Here is a 13,795-nt window from a genome sequence, read left to right on the forward strand (position 1 = left end):
ATACATTATAATTATCATTGGGGTTGTGTTGGTTGATTAAGATACATTTTTGGAAAAGTCATGAAGGAGTAATGGTAACCATGTCATAAATCATGGAAACCACAGCAAAAGTTCTGGAAAGCCATGAATGTGTTTGGCAGACACCAAAGCACTTTTTATCCAACCAAGACTCTGTGAACCCTCCCCCACACCCCCAGGACTACAACAATTTCTACCAGGATCTGGCCTGTATGTTAAAGGTTCTAGGGACATCTTATTCTCTCCTGGGTACTTAATTACTGATCTTTCCTGTTTTATGCTGTCCTGCTTGAAGGTCTAAGGTTTTTAAAAATATTCTCATAGAAATCTTAGGGCTGGATTGTACCCTGTGCTTGCATAGTTGTTCAGGAGGGGAAGAGAGACAAGAAGCTATCGTGTACCCCCCAGCACATCCTAGTCAAGCACTGGGTATAATCACAGGCCCTGCATTCAAGGGAGTGCTGGGAGGAATTTCATGGACATGAACACTCCTTGAGGGGGTGGGCCATGGCCTCTGCCCAAGAAAGCAGCCATTGGATTTAGCCAAGCAGATGGTGGGAGAGATGCGGGGGAGAAAATTATATCATTATAAGGGATGGTTCTTGCACTGAGGAGATCTAGTAGGAGTTGTGCATCCTACAACAACTCCTGGAGCAGTACAGCTCTGCCTCAACCCACAGGAGACCTGTGACTTTCTGCTACATTCTGGCCCTTACAGTTTGTGGGGGTTTTTCTGAAACTTTTTTTTTTAAACCTGCATGTGCTTGTGACTTCATGTTACTAATCCACCAGTAATCTATCCGCAGTCTGTGTAGTGTTGCTGCCTATTCCTTGCCCTTGGCTGTTCTCTTAAGACTTCTAATAAAGTTTGTACCGATTTTCACTCACTCCTTTCCCATTCATACTTGTGCAGTATGCCAGTGTGGGACTCAAAAGTCATGGATGTTTTGAGATGATAGAATTTCCGCCTTTCTTGTTGTGACAGACACTTTATGGTTAATTAGCAAGTTTACAGCCATCATATATCCCTTAACAATTAGTGCATAAGTATCTGTGAAAGGTACAGTTCATTTTCTTCAAGTGTTTTAAAATAATGGGCTTATTGTCTTCCATGCTATCAAGCAGATTCTTTCTAAAGGTTGTAGCTATACTCAAATATTTCTTTCCTAGCCTATTCTGAATGTTTTCTGTAACTAAATGTACACCTGGGTGAGACTCTGAGAAACTAATACTATGAATAACTTGTAGTGGTGGTATAGATGTGTGAATGGCTGTTAGAACCCATAAAGTAATTGATGGGTTTAATCAGCCACACATTATGTTGGAATCTTTCCAGTGCCTGTCTCTGAAATAAGGTAATTTGCCACCATGTAAAACACAGATAAATAAAATATGAATATTTGTACATGCATCAAGTATAGAGTTATGGAGAGCCAGGATGTACAGTCATTTTGTCCATGCTGATAATTGCAGTTCTTGCAGTTGCTTGAGGTATGCATGACATGCCTCACATAGGCTTTTATAACCGTTTGCAGTTATTCAAGCCTTTTATATTATCAACATTAGCTTTAACTGGCTTAATAAGATAATGTAATTACAGATTTTCAGGAGTCTGAGTGCAGCAGTGTACAACTGCTGATGTCCCTGCATTTCTTTCATACCAGGCAAAAGTGGGTCTTTTCAATTCTGGCATGTATCCCATGGAGACCAGAAAGAATAAAGTACAGTGGTCAGGGATGGGTTATTTTCTATAAATTAAAATTTTCTAAAATTTTCAGTTTTTAGAGATGTCCCCATGTGCAACAAACAATGGGCAGCCACATCCCCAGCCACACAATTTGTCCTTTGTCTTGAGCATATTACACAGATGTGGGTGGGATTTTCAAAAGTGCTCAGCACCTACCTAACTCTGCTTCTGTTGATGTCAGTGTTTTTACTGTTGCTGAAATGAGAACAGAGTTAGGTCAATGCGGAGCACTTTGAAAATTTCACCCTTACTGACTATGGGCTAAATCTCTGATGGGCAACCTACTGAAGTCAGCATCACAAGCAGCTGGGAACCACAGTTCTTTAAAGGCATAATTATTGGACATTTTGGCCTTAGGGGTCTGGCTTGCCAGATCATGTATTCACTTATTGCATATAAAATGCATAAGGTATAGTTAGATGGTGGAGAACAGTAATGACTCTATAATTAAGGCTGTACCTCTTTGCATTATAAACCTGATTTTTAAACTCCATCTAAATTTTCTCCTCAACTCCTCTCTTCATGTATTTTGGCTTGTGTTGATCTTAGTACTAAGGCAGATTTTATCTGTGTATGTATTGTTTTTTTGTTGTCAAAATTTTCATGTTAACCAGATGACGAGTTTCTGACATATGAGACTTTGAACATGATGTCTTATCATTTTTTAAAGAGGCTCTTAATGTTTGTTAAGTGAAATCTTAAAAGTGACATGGCGTAGAAATTTCATGTGTTGATTATTTTATTATGCCCTAATTTCTAGTGCATAGGATGATTTTTCCAAAAGTACGGTGCCAATTTCAGGAGTGATTAGCCAAGTGATCTGCACTTTCCATACTTCATGATTCCTCTGAGGGAGCTTACAAACTGTGCAGACACCCTACAGAGCTTTTAAGCTTCCAAAGGAAATTCTCTGCTTCAGAGATCTTAGAAGTGGAGGACCTTGTCAGCTCCATAAGCCAAACAGCTCCATACAGACACCTGGCAATAGTTGGAAACTATGAGCCTAATAGTTGTTGCTCCAAGTGTTCAGAAGCTCTGCAAATGCTGTAGCAGTGTTTGTAAAATATTTAAGCCGGACAGATGTGGCTCAGGCAGCTTAGACGCTGAAAGAAATTCAGTAATCTTCTAAGTTCCTTGATGGAATAGCTGCTTATTCTGTAAAGATAGTAGAATTTCAATTTCTATGTTTTCTCCTACATCTGTCTTTGTGCCTGTCAAGGTTCCTTCCCCACTCTGAACTCTAGGGTACAGATGCGGGGACCTGCATGAAAAACCCCCTAAGCTTATTTTTACCAGCTTAGGTTAAAACTTCCCCAAGGTACAAACCATTTTACCTTTTGTCCCTGGGCCTTATTGCTGCCACCACCAAGAGTCTAACAAATATAATAGGGAAAAAGCCCACTTGGAAACCATCTTTCCCCCCAAAATCCCCCCAAGCCCTACACTCCCTTTCCTGGGAAAGGCTTGATAAAAATCCTCACCAGTTTGCATAGGTGACCACGGACCCAAACCCTTGGATCTTAAGAACAATGAAAAAGCAATCAGGTTCTTAAAAGAAGAATTTTAATTAAAGAAAAAGTAAAAGAATCACCTCTGTAAAATCAGGATGGTAAATACCTTACAGAGTAATCAGATTCAAAACATAGAGAATCCCTCTAGGCAAAACCTTAAGTTACAAAAAGACACAAAACCAGGAATATACATTAGCACAATTTATTTTATCAGTCATTTAAACAAAACAGAATCTAACGCATATCTAACTAGATTGCTTATTAACTCTTTACAGGAGTTCTGACCTACATTCCTGCTCTGGTCCCGGCAAAAGACAACACAGACAGAGAGAACCCTTTGTTTGCCCCCCCCCTCCAACTTTGAAAGTATCTTGTCTCCTCATTGGTCATTTTGGTCAGGTGCCAGTGAGGTTGTCTTAGCTTCTTAACCCTTTACAGGTGAAAGGGTTTTTCCTCTGGCCAGGAGGGATTTAAAGGTGTTTACCCTTCCCTTTATATTTATGACAGTGCCCCTAGTGTGAAGAGAACCAAGCAGGAGCGCCAATCTTCTGGCTGTAGGAAGAACAGGAAGAAGAGCATCTCGTGGTCATGCTGGTAGGTGAAGATGACTTCCGGCATCAGGCCAGGATCTGCTCAGGAGCAGGTACTTCCCTTGCTCCCTAGTGCAGGTCTTCTAAACAGGTGCCCAACTCCCTGCAGCACTGATCCCTGCTTCTACTTTCTCACCCACCTTGCTCCCCAGTCAGTGATAACTTCCAGTCTCAATGGCCTAAATTTTCCAAAGGAATTAGTGATTCTGGATGTCCATTGTGAGATATCTTAAAGAAACCTGAGCTTCAGAGGGTGGGTTCTTGGCTCTTTCCGAAAATCAGGCACTTTGAAAGTGTTACATTTAAACCCAAACTAGAGGTGCTCAGGATTACTAGTCACTCTCATAGAGACATACATTTTCCTTTATTCTTCTGCCATTCTGTGTAGTGTTATTATGGCTACCAACTTACTATTTGGTTTCAACACGGAGTTACATTAGTTCCTTCCACCATGAGTCACAGAACCACAACTCTGAGAGGAACCATAGTCAGGTCTACAGAAAATGGAGGATAGAAGCATCTGAGAGGAAATGAGAGTAGCATGAGGGATTTCAGTCATATGCAAGGAGAAAATCTAAAAAGGGATAAACAAACCTTTCAACTTACAGAATCATTTGGTTTTTACAACTGCAGATACAACACAGGCCAGAGAACCTGGGAGGGACAATCTTTGAGAATCTGCATGCCTTTGGTTCTTCAGTTAGGGAGAAAATGAAGAGGTAGAATTGGATCAGGAAGGAGAGATGCATCTGAAAACTGAAACTCACATCCAGTGGGATAGAAAGTGTCAAGCTTCCCCTTGCTGCGGGAAAGTAGGATGAGAGGTGCCAGCACTATGGTGTTCATAGCTCTCCAGAGTCTTCCTTACTGAAATCTCTGTCACCCTGATACCCACTCTTCTTGGGCAAACTAAGGTGACTATTATGCCTGTTTAAGATAAGATGCATGAATCCACAAAAAGCAGTGTGAACTTCTGAGGAGAAGAGTAGCCAGGGGATTGAAATGGGGTTGTTGTGGAGGTTGCTCCTGTACCTGCCTCAGCAGAGTCACAGATCAGACCCACAGACTGGATCTGTCAAGAACAATTAGAATAGCCTGGAGGTGAGTTGCATATCATGAGTATTTATGAGGCAAGAAAGCTTTCACAGTCTGTTTCCTGGGCAAATGGCCAACTTGCAATGAAGATGCTCAGAAAAGGAATATGAACAGTTAAAGTGACAGGTATTTGCACTCTGTCACCACCTACCTTTTAGGGTGTCCACCACTGCACCTTTGATTACTACCTAACCCAAGCTGCGTTGGAACATGCTCCCAATGGGAATCCACCCCAGACCAGCACTCCTCTCTGAGTATGTATTGAGTGTTGTAAGTATTCTAAGTAGAATCTTCTGTCGCTTATGTGAAATATTTGACTGGTTTTGCAATGCTTCAGTTTTATTTACTTACTTTTTGTGATTTTATTTTAATTGTTCGTGCAGAGGCTTGTCAAGAAGCAGAGTGGTGGCATTATGAATAACAGGCTTTTGTTGTTCATGGTAGTAGTGTTCATTTTCAGGATCACCTACAGCTAGGTGGGTGCAAGCCTTGCAATGCAGTGTTTAATGGTGCACGAGGCGTGTTCGTGCAGGGAGCATCATGCTCCCCCCTCTTGTTCCAACACATTGTGTTCTCTTCAGTGCAAATACAGCATGAGTCTCGTTATCTGTTTGTTTTATAACAGTCTTTCCCAGGGTTGACATATGTATATTTTCAGCTCTAGGCTGAATAAGTTGCACTAGGACTTCTGCGTTTTCAACCTGTGCCCCAGAGAATCCTGATCGTCCTTTCACTTGCACTAAGGTAAACCCAATGACTTCAGTGGACTTACTCCTGATGTACACCAGTGTACAGTCAGATCAGAATCAGGCCCTAAGTTCATATTGGCTTCACTTATGTATGTGAAAAGACCATGTGTAGTCATTAATACTAATCACAAGTTTCTAACACCTCCTTGTGAACTGTAGGGAAACTAAATACACTGTGAATGAGTTTGAATTGATGCAGTACCCCATCATTTCATATTGAAGAATTATTCAGTTGCAACCTTTTGCTCTGTGGTAGTCATACTCTGAACATGAACCTCTTGGTATTGCGACAGTTATCATGTACACCCCCACAGGAATGATGTTTTTTGATCTTTGCTGTTGCTTGGTTCTGTCTGTAATTATAGGAACATCAGCTTTCATAAACTGAATAAGATGATGCTTATAACAAAGAAAAGCAAGCCTGGATTTGGATTTCTTTGTACGAGTAGGAGTGGTGCTGGCATCAGTAAGCATTCTGGCATAGTTTATTCTGCTGTCTCCTAGTCCAAAGTCAGGGAAACACTGAATTTCATTTTCTGCTGCTGCCATACTCTGAGTGTCCGGAGGATGACTGTTTATAGCAAGTGTACCCATGATCTCTGCCTTAATGCTGATACAGTTCATGCAATAGAGACAATAACAACTACTGTAGTTTCAGTTAGTAAATCAAATCCTGGCTGCTAAATTGGATTTGTGTTGAGAGCATAAATGTTTTACAGTTTTGTAGGGAAAGCTTTTTTGTGTGTGTGTTTGCTGTTGTAAGACCAGTTCCATGAGGGGTGATTCTGTTCAACAAGTTCCCAGTGCCACTGGGATAATGTCAGACTATACTGTATGTGCACATTGCTTTTCAAAGACATTTTATACAACGCATGGTTCTCAGTGTTTGAAGGAAGAGGAGTTCTTGGGTTTTAGTGAGGAAAGCTTTTCTGCTTAACATAACAGAAATTCTCTCAAAAGCCTGTCATCTTACTATGGAGAGATAATAGCCTTTCTCTAGAGAAATGTGGAGCTATTTTTCCAGTATAAATCCAATTTTGACCCCTACCCACATATCTAACTTTGCCAAAAGTAAATCAGTCGATCTACAGTTTTCTATGTTTGATTTGAAGCCAGGGTGCGGTTTTTTGTTGTTGAAAGTTTGAGGCAAACTGGAGGAGGCATTTCATAGATAAGTGAGTTTAAAAAATGAGGTGATTTTCTTTTTTCTTTTGGAAAGTTACTTAGTTTTTATGTGGTTTGTTTCTCAAATAATTTGAGCTAGACTTAGAAATGGACTCACTGGTTTTTCCCTCTGCTGGTTTTGATGAGGACGTGTTTGATTAGGAGAGTCTTGTAGGTTAATAATGTTATGCTGGGGTTGGTGAATCATCCTTGCAGCTGGTGGGTGTAACAGCAGCCCTTCCTTCAGAATACATGTAAAAAAACAATCAAGCTGAAACAATAAGAACTACTACCCAATATATAAGCCACATGCAAGGCTGGAGTAGGGTTGCAGGGGGGGGGGGTGTGAGAGAGAGAGAGAGAGATTCAGACAAAAGGCAACAGAAAGCCAAGGATAGCCAGAGAAAGACTTGCAGTGTGACCTTGAAAAAAAGCTGCTTTGGGGTAAAGTACTGGCTAAAAAGAGGCTTGGAACTGTCAGCAAGAAATTGTCTCCTGCTGGTTAGTTCTTAGTGTGTTCAGGGATACCAGACTTCATACATTCTTTGTAAATAAATAGGGTTGCATCAAAGAAATATGTGACTTCAATATCAGTTTTTTTCCCTTGTAACAATTCACAATTCACAATTCACAAGAACACAAATTTTGGCTCACCATTTGCATCAATAATTTACAGCTCCACCCTGGGCCTCCAGCTGCCCAGGAGCAGGGTGTGGCCCCTCCCCTCGGGTCTCCTCCTCCTTGGGGGGGGCAGGGAAGATGGGGGGCCCCCACAATTGCCATAGTGCACAGAGCGTCAAAATTGTTTAATCTGGCACTAGTTCTGCCCCTGCCTGCAGGCCAGTGGAGCTAACTGAGGCAAAGCAAGGAGTATGCTACATTGTGTAACGGTTGATAGAGCATATTCCGCACACATACCCCAGGACTATGAAGGAACAGAAACTCACAGGGGTGCCTCTAAGGTATAGTTTTTTCCTGGTGCTTCCCCTGCAGCTGTGTGCAAACTTAGAATTCAGGACTGAGCCTAAAATCTCAGTGTTGCCCTTAGTTATTACATGGAATTTTGCTTAACATACTTAGCCCCGCGTAACCAAGTGCAGGCCTTATTAACCCTTTATGGAATCCTGTCACAGAGCAATAATTTAAAAAAATACTTACAAATGCCGAATTAAATTCCAAAGCAAAAAACCTCATTATGCTAGGCTTATGGTTAAAGATATGTAACAGTAGCTTCAGAAAAAAAAAGGGGGGTGGAGTTCCCATGTTTATTGTTTCTCAACGATTTCCAGGTCAACTCTGTTCCATTTACACATAAAATGATTGTTATTCTATCTGCCAGCCCTGCAAACTCAATCTACGCTCCAATAGCTAAGCTGAGTTCTTTCTAACTGACATATCACCATCAATAAAGTTTCCACAGTCAAACTTAATTAACAACCCTCTTGATGATACGTGAGCCAGAACTGAATCTTGCTTACTTTCCTGGAGCTGTATTGGGCCTGCACTGCTGACAGGAGTAAATAGAGTAAAAAGTTGCGTTAGCTACTGAGGGAAGCAGTTATGTCACTGAATACACACAAGGGACTGTTCAGCTGAGTCTGAAAGTGCCATTTTTACAGGCTGTTTTCAGAGGAGAACCACACTTTAATATCAGAGGAATACAGGGGCAGATTCATCCATTGTATGACCGGATTGCACTGGAGATGAATTTGGCCCATAATATAAATTATCCCATTGGGTTTTTTTAAAGTGACAGTGCAGTTTTCTGTTTGATGGCAGTTCAGATATTAAATGCCATGTCAGCCTAATGATTTCATTCTTAACTGTGACAAGTTTCCCCAGCCCTTCTAAAACAGAACTGAGTCATGATAGTCTATCCAGTTGAACGAGATTCAGAAGCAAAAAGTGTTCTGAAACCCTTTATATTTTTGTTCTGAGTAATATCTATCTATCTATACATCTACTCCAAAATGGGAAAGGTCAGGATTTTTGGATATCCCAAACTGCCAAATATAATACATTAGTTCAAGTTTCACTAGCAGTTTTTTTTCTATTATGCTCCATCACCTTCAGTATTCCATCTGCTGCTTTGGAGAGGTGGCATTGTGGGGTATCGTTTTTTAGCTATGGTTAAGAACATTTTCCAGTGAGCATCCTTTGGGTGGAAGATCATAAGAAGAGAGGTTTCAGAGGAGCAGCCGTGTTAGTCTCTATTCGCAAAAAGAAAAGGAGTACTTGTGGCACCTTAGCGACTAACCAATTTATTTGAGCATGAGCATCCGATGAAGTGAGCTGTAGCTCACGAAAGCTCATGCTCAAATCAATTGGTTAGTCTCTAAGGTGCCACAAGTCCTCCTTTTCTTCATAAGAAGAGAGAAAGCTGTTGAATCCCTGTATGGGGCTGGCTATACAGTAAACAACACAGTCATCTGAAAGCTACAGAGAGCTAACTAGACATTCTTGTGACCAAACAGAGATGGAGGGAAAGAAGGAAAAGGAGTGGGGGTGGGCTGCAGATACAGTGCTTCAAAGGGCTATATTGTAATATGGCATGAAAAGAAACCAAAGTGCCTAGGAACCTACGAACATTCAGTAACATTTAGATGGAGCATCTGTATTACAAAAACTAGCTTGAAAGGCACAAATTACTTAGAAGCTTGCAATTATGCTTAGCCTGCCCCTCCCTGTGGAAATCACCGCAAATTATGTATCATTTTGATATGAGTACTAAAGATGCAAGGAAGTGAGAAAAAGCACCAACACCACCATCCTCAAACACATATGTGCAAAAATGCCTTAAGGTAGTCAGTTGCTAAAAGTGAATATAGTGGTAGATCTCTCGATAGCAGACTCATAATGGAACTACACTGATTTATGCCAGCTGAGAACCTAGCCAACAGAGTCTAAGTGGGAAAGCAGAGTAACCGTACACACAAGTGTCAGATAATACTTCTTGTGGGTTGAGTAAATGCAGAACAGCAGATATTTATTGTGCATTGAAAACCTGGCCCTACAGTTAAAGTTGCCTGCATGTTGTGCATGTATTTATGTGTGCACATAAGAAACCAAACTTGCATGAGGAAACTTTTGTGGGTCCAAACCAGTTAGATGTCTGCCAGGTTTCCAGGAGCAAAACCATAGTTTAGCAAGCACAAAAGCTTCCTTACTGAAGCCCAGGATCTGGTCCACTATTTGGTATCCAGATATGCCCCTCTCTTCCATCCAGTCATGAAGTCCAAAAAATAAGCCATTTTATAGACACAGTATTGCACAGTAACAATGACTCACATTTTTCTTGCATAGGATCATAGAAATTAGGACTAGCAAAAGGCATATTCAATCATGGATAAAGAATGTCGCATGGTGGGTCGACAGTCTAATTTTCACCCGGCCTCAATCTAGCCTCTAATTCTGTGTGCACAATTACAATGGGTAAGCATGAGACTTTATAGTTCACCCGCAGTAGGGAGTGGCATGTAGCTACATCTCTCAGACAGGCACTATTCTTTTCCGGGTTTTCCTATGGCTCCAGGCGGTGAGGAAGGAAAGGATGTTCTGTTTCTCCTTTACCAAGCATAGTTAACTTCTTCACCCCATCCCAGCTCAGATCTACAGGTTGCTGTGTTAGGGGAGGGTGGACCCCAACCTCTGCCCACTCACACCTCCTTCTCCCACCAAAATGGGCACGTATGCATGGGGGTAGATAGTGCCGCATGGACAGCTAACCCTATGCACAGAAAGCAATCTGGGTAGCCCGTTTATGTCCCTTTATTCCATTCTTTATTCTTTATATCCCTTTATTCCACTGTGTGGGAAACAAGGGCAAGTTTCTTACAATCTTGCCCTGTAGCTGCAAGTTCAATAGAGGATTTACATTTAAAAATCAATTCATTACAGGCCCAGCTACCTGATTTATACAGGCAAGTGTGATAATTGTGCATTCAAATGGTGGGTGTACAATTTTTTATATGCAAAATCAGAGGCCGGTTTTGAAATCTGGTCCAGATGATGTTTGAAGCTAAAGCAGACTGTTGCATACCATATACTGAATAAAATCTCTGTGCATTTCTATATATCCAGTACAAACTTTTTTATTTTATTTTTTATGTTTTAGTTGTTGTTGTTAAAGTAATGATGGGTATTAGATATTTGAGTGAATAATGTATTGAACTTTGGCTTCAACAGCTGAGCCAAATATGTTGTTAAGAGAAATGAGTTGGTGATTTCATATAAACAATTTGTTGATTTCAGTTAAGGTAATAGGTGCTTTATTGAGGTCTGCTCCTCTTTCAGTTATGTGGGAAGAGGCAATGGATCTAAAATTCATCCAGGTCAAATATTGGGGTGGGGTGGATTGGTTGAGTCTGTTGACCTGAATATGATGGGTTAGTTATTATGGCTCGCCACTGATCGCATCTGACCAGAAGATTTATAGGTCTTATCCAATTCAGACTACAGAATTTAAGAACTCAGAGAGTTCTATATTGGGAGAGGATTCTCAGGGTGCTTGGCAAGAACAAGTACACTGAGGACAATACCAAATTGATAAAACCCTTATTGAAATTAACAAAAAAATAAGAAATGCAATGAAACTTATAACTGCAAAACAGTAAAAGAATTCCAAAACTCCTGGTGGTACCATCTCTATTATAAGTACCTTAACCTAACATACTCACACCTTTCCTTGAGGACCTGGTAATAGGAGGTGAAGGACCAGCCTCACTCCTGGCATGCCCGATAATGTGATGGTGCTGTCTTCTCCAATGGTTAGGAATGTTGAGTAGTTATACTATACTGCATAAGTTGAGCTGATAGCGTGATAGAAGATCGAATAGATAGCTAGAGTTTAGAACTTAGAAGAGCTGAACTTATCCCTAAAGCTATCCCTAAAGACTGACCCTTGAATCTCTCTTACAGGGTATTTTATAGTATCCTGACCTATGTAATTCAGGCCCAACCTGCTATACCCAAATCTTACCCTAAGAAATGTATGGGTACCCTTCTCCTATAGGTTAGTGGATTATGACACTTGCTTTATAAATATATTAATAAGAATTATCTCATTCCAAAACTGCCAACCTAAGCTCTCTTGATGACCACAAGTTGTGATGTACTGTGCGGTTACCAACTGGTTGTAGAAGCCGAATAAACCTGTGATGTGTTGTGGATAGTTCCTCCTTTTGGTTCCCCAAAGTTCAGGGACCATTCTTATCTGTGCCAAAGGTTGCCAACATTTATGATGGTATATAACTGATTATACTTTTTGCTATATAGCAGATCTTACCGGATCTTAATGGCTGGTAGGCTTCTTGAATTTCAGCAAAACTTATTATTAGGAAATACATGCCTCAACACATCCTAAATTCCAAGGAATTAATACTGATAAAATATAAGAATAAAATGGATTAATTTCAGAAAAAGAAACATATTAATTTATACTGCTGGCTGGATTAGTAGGATATAATAGCTAGCAAAGTAATCCTGTGGGCTACAAGTCTAGCTCCCTCTAACTGTTTTCAAATTGAGCACTTGTTTAAGTCTCTGGTGATTCTTACTGCTATTATTAGGCCTGCCTACCACCACTGTTCCCCTACATTCTCCCCTGACTCCTAGTAGAACAGCTGGACACTAATCTTTTGTTTCATATTTATTTCTTATTCCATTGTAATTGTGAAAATCCTGCCTCTTGCATACTCCCGCCTGAATATACTCAAAATAATTCATCAAAGAGCAAAAGTCACTTGATAACTTCAAAAAAAGAAAAAGAGTACTTGTGGCACCTTAGAGACTAACAAATTTATTTGAGCATAAGCTTTCGTGAGCTACAGCTCACTTCATCGAGCTTATACTCAAATAAATTTGTTAGTCTCTAAGGTGCCACAAGTACTCCTTTTCTTTTTGCAAATACAGACTAACACAGCTGCTACTCTGAAACTTGATAACTTCAGTGCTCTGTCAAACCGTAGTTTTAGCTTTTTGGATATACACTGGAGCTCAGTGCTGACTTTCAGCAGAAATAGAAATGAGTGAAATATTAGATGAAGAATTTACAATCAGACACTATGAAACATTAGAAAAATCAGAGGAAAGGATTGTCTGTCATTGCCCAAATGCTCCAGACTCTACGTATCTATATCTATGTAACCTTTGCTTACCAGAGGTTTGCTAGCTATGGGAAAGCAGTGGGGACTATGAACTTCTCTTGTTGAACAGAGAGGGATGTTTATGTTTCTCAGACAATTTTAAACTGTTAAATGCAGTTTTTAATTATTCATCATTGACATTTTTTCTGTATTTCCCTTTTTACACATTTTTCTATCTTCTCTATAATTCCCCCCTTCTCCCAGAAAACTGGAAATCATTCAATTAAAATCTTGGTAAGTATTGCATAGTGGCACACAGCGTTATCTATTTTATTAAATTGTGGCATTTTGCCACAGGCCTGGGCTGGGGCAGTGTGGAGCCAGGAGCTATACTGTCTCAGAGGAGCACTGGAAAGAATTCTGCTGCCTGGTTACTGGGGAGAGAAAGTATTATGTGATGCCACTCCAAGTGGTATAGCATACTCATGCTGCACATGGTGGCTAGCTCCACTGTGTGGTGAGCAGTGGGGGTTGAGCCAGAGCTCTGCCTATTCTTTGTCCTACTTCCATGTGGAGGAGCAACTTGGTAGCTATTCTGATGGGACCTTGGGCTTCTTTCTTGCTTCTCTACCAAGATGTGGACATATGAGGGGGTCTGCAATCTGGCCCTTATTGATTAGTACATTTGAAAGGTGTACAATATCCCCTCAAATGTAAAATTAAATACATTCCACTCTACGATAGTTGCACAGTTTCATACACTGGATATCCATTATAATGAACCAGGATACTAGTGAATCTAAAAGTATCACTCACATCTGACCAACTTAATGAGCTG

Source organism: Caretta caretta, chromosome 11 (assembly GCF_965140235.1).
Source record: "Caretta caretta isolate rCarCar2 chromosome 11, rCarCar1.hap1, whole genome shotgun sequence".
NCBI classification, from domain to species: Eukaryota; Metazoa; Chordata; order Testudines; family Cheloniidae; genus Caretta; species Caretta caretta.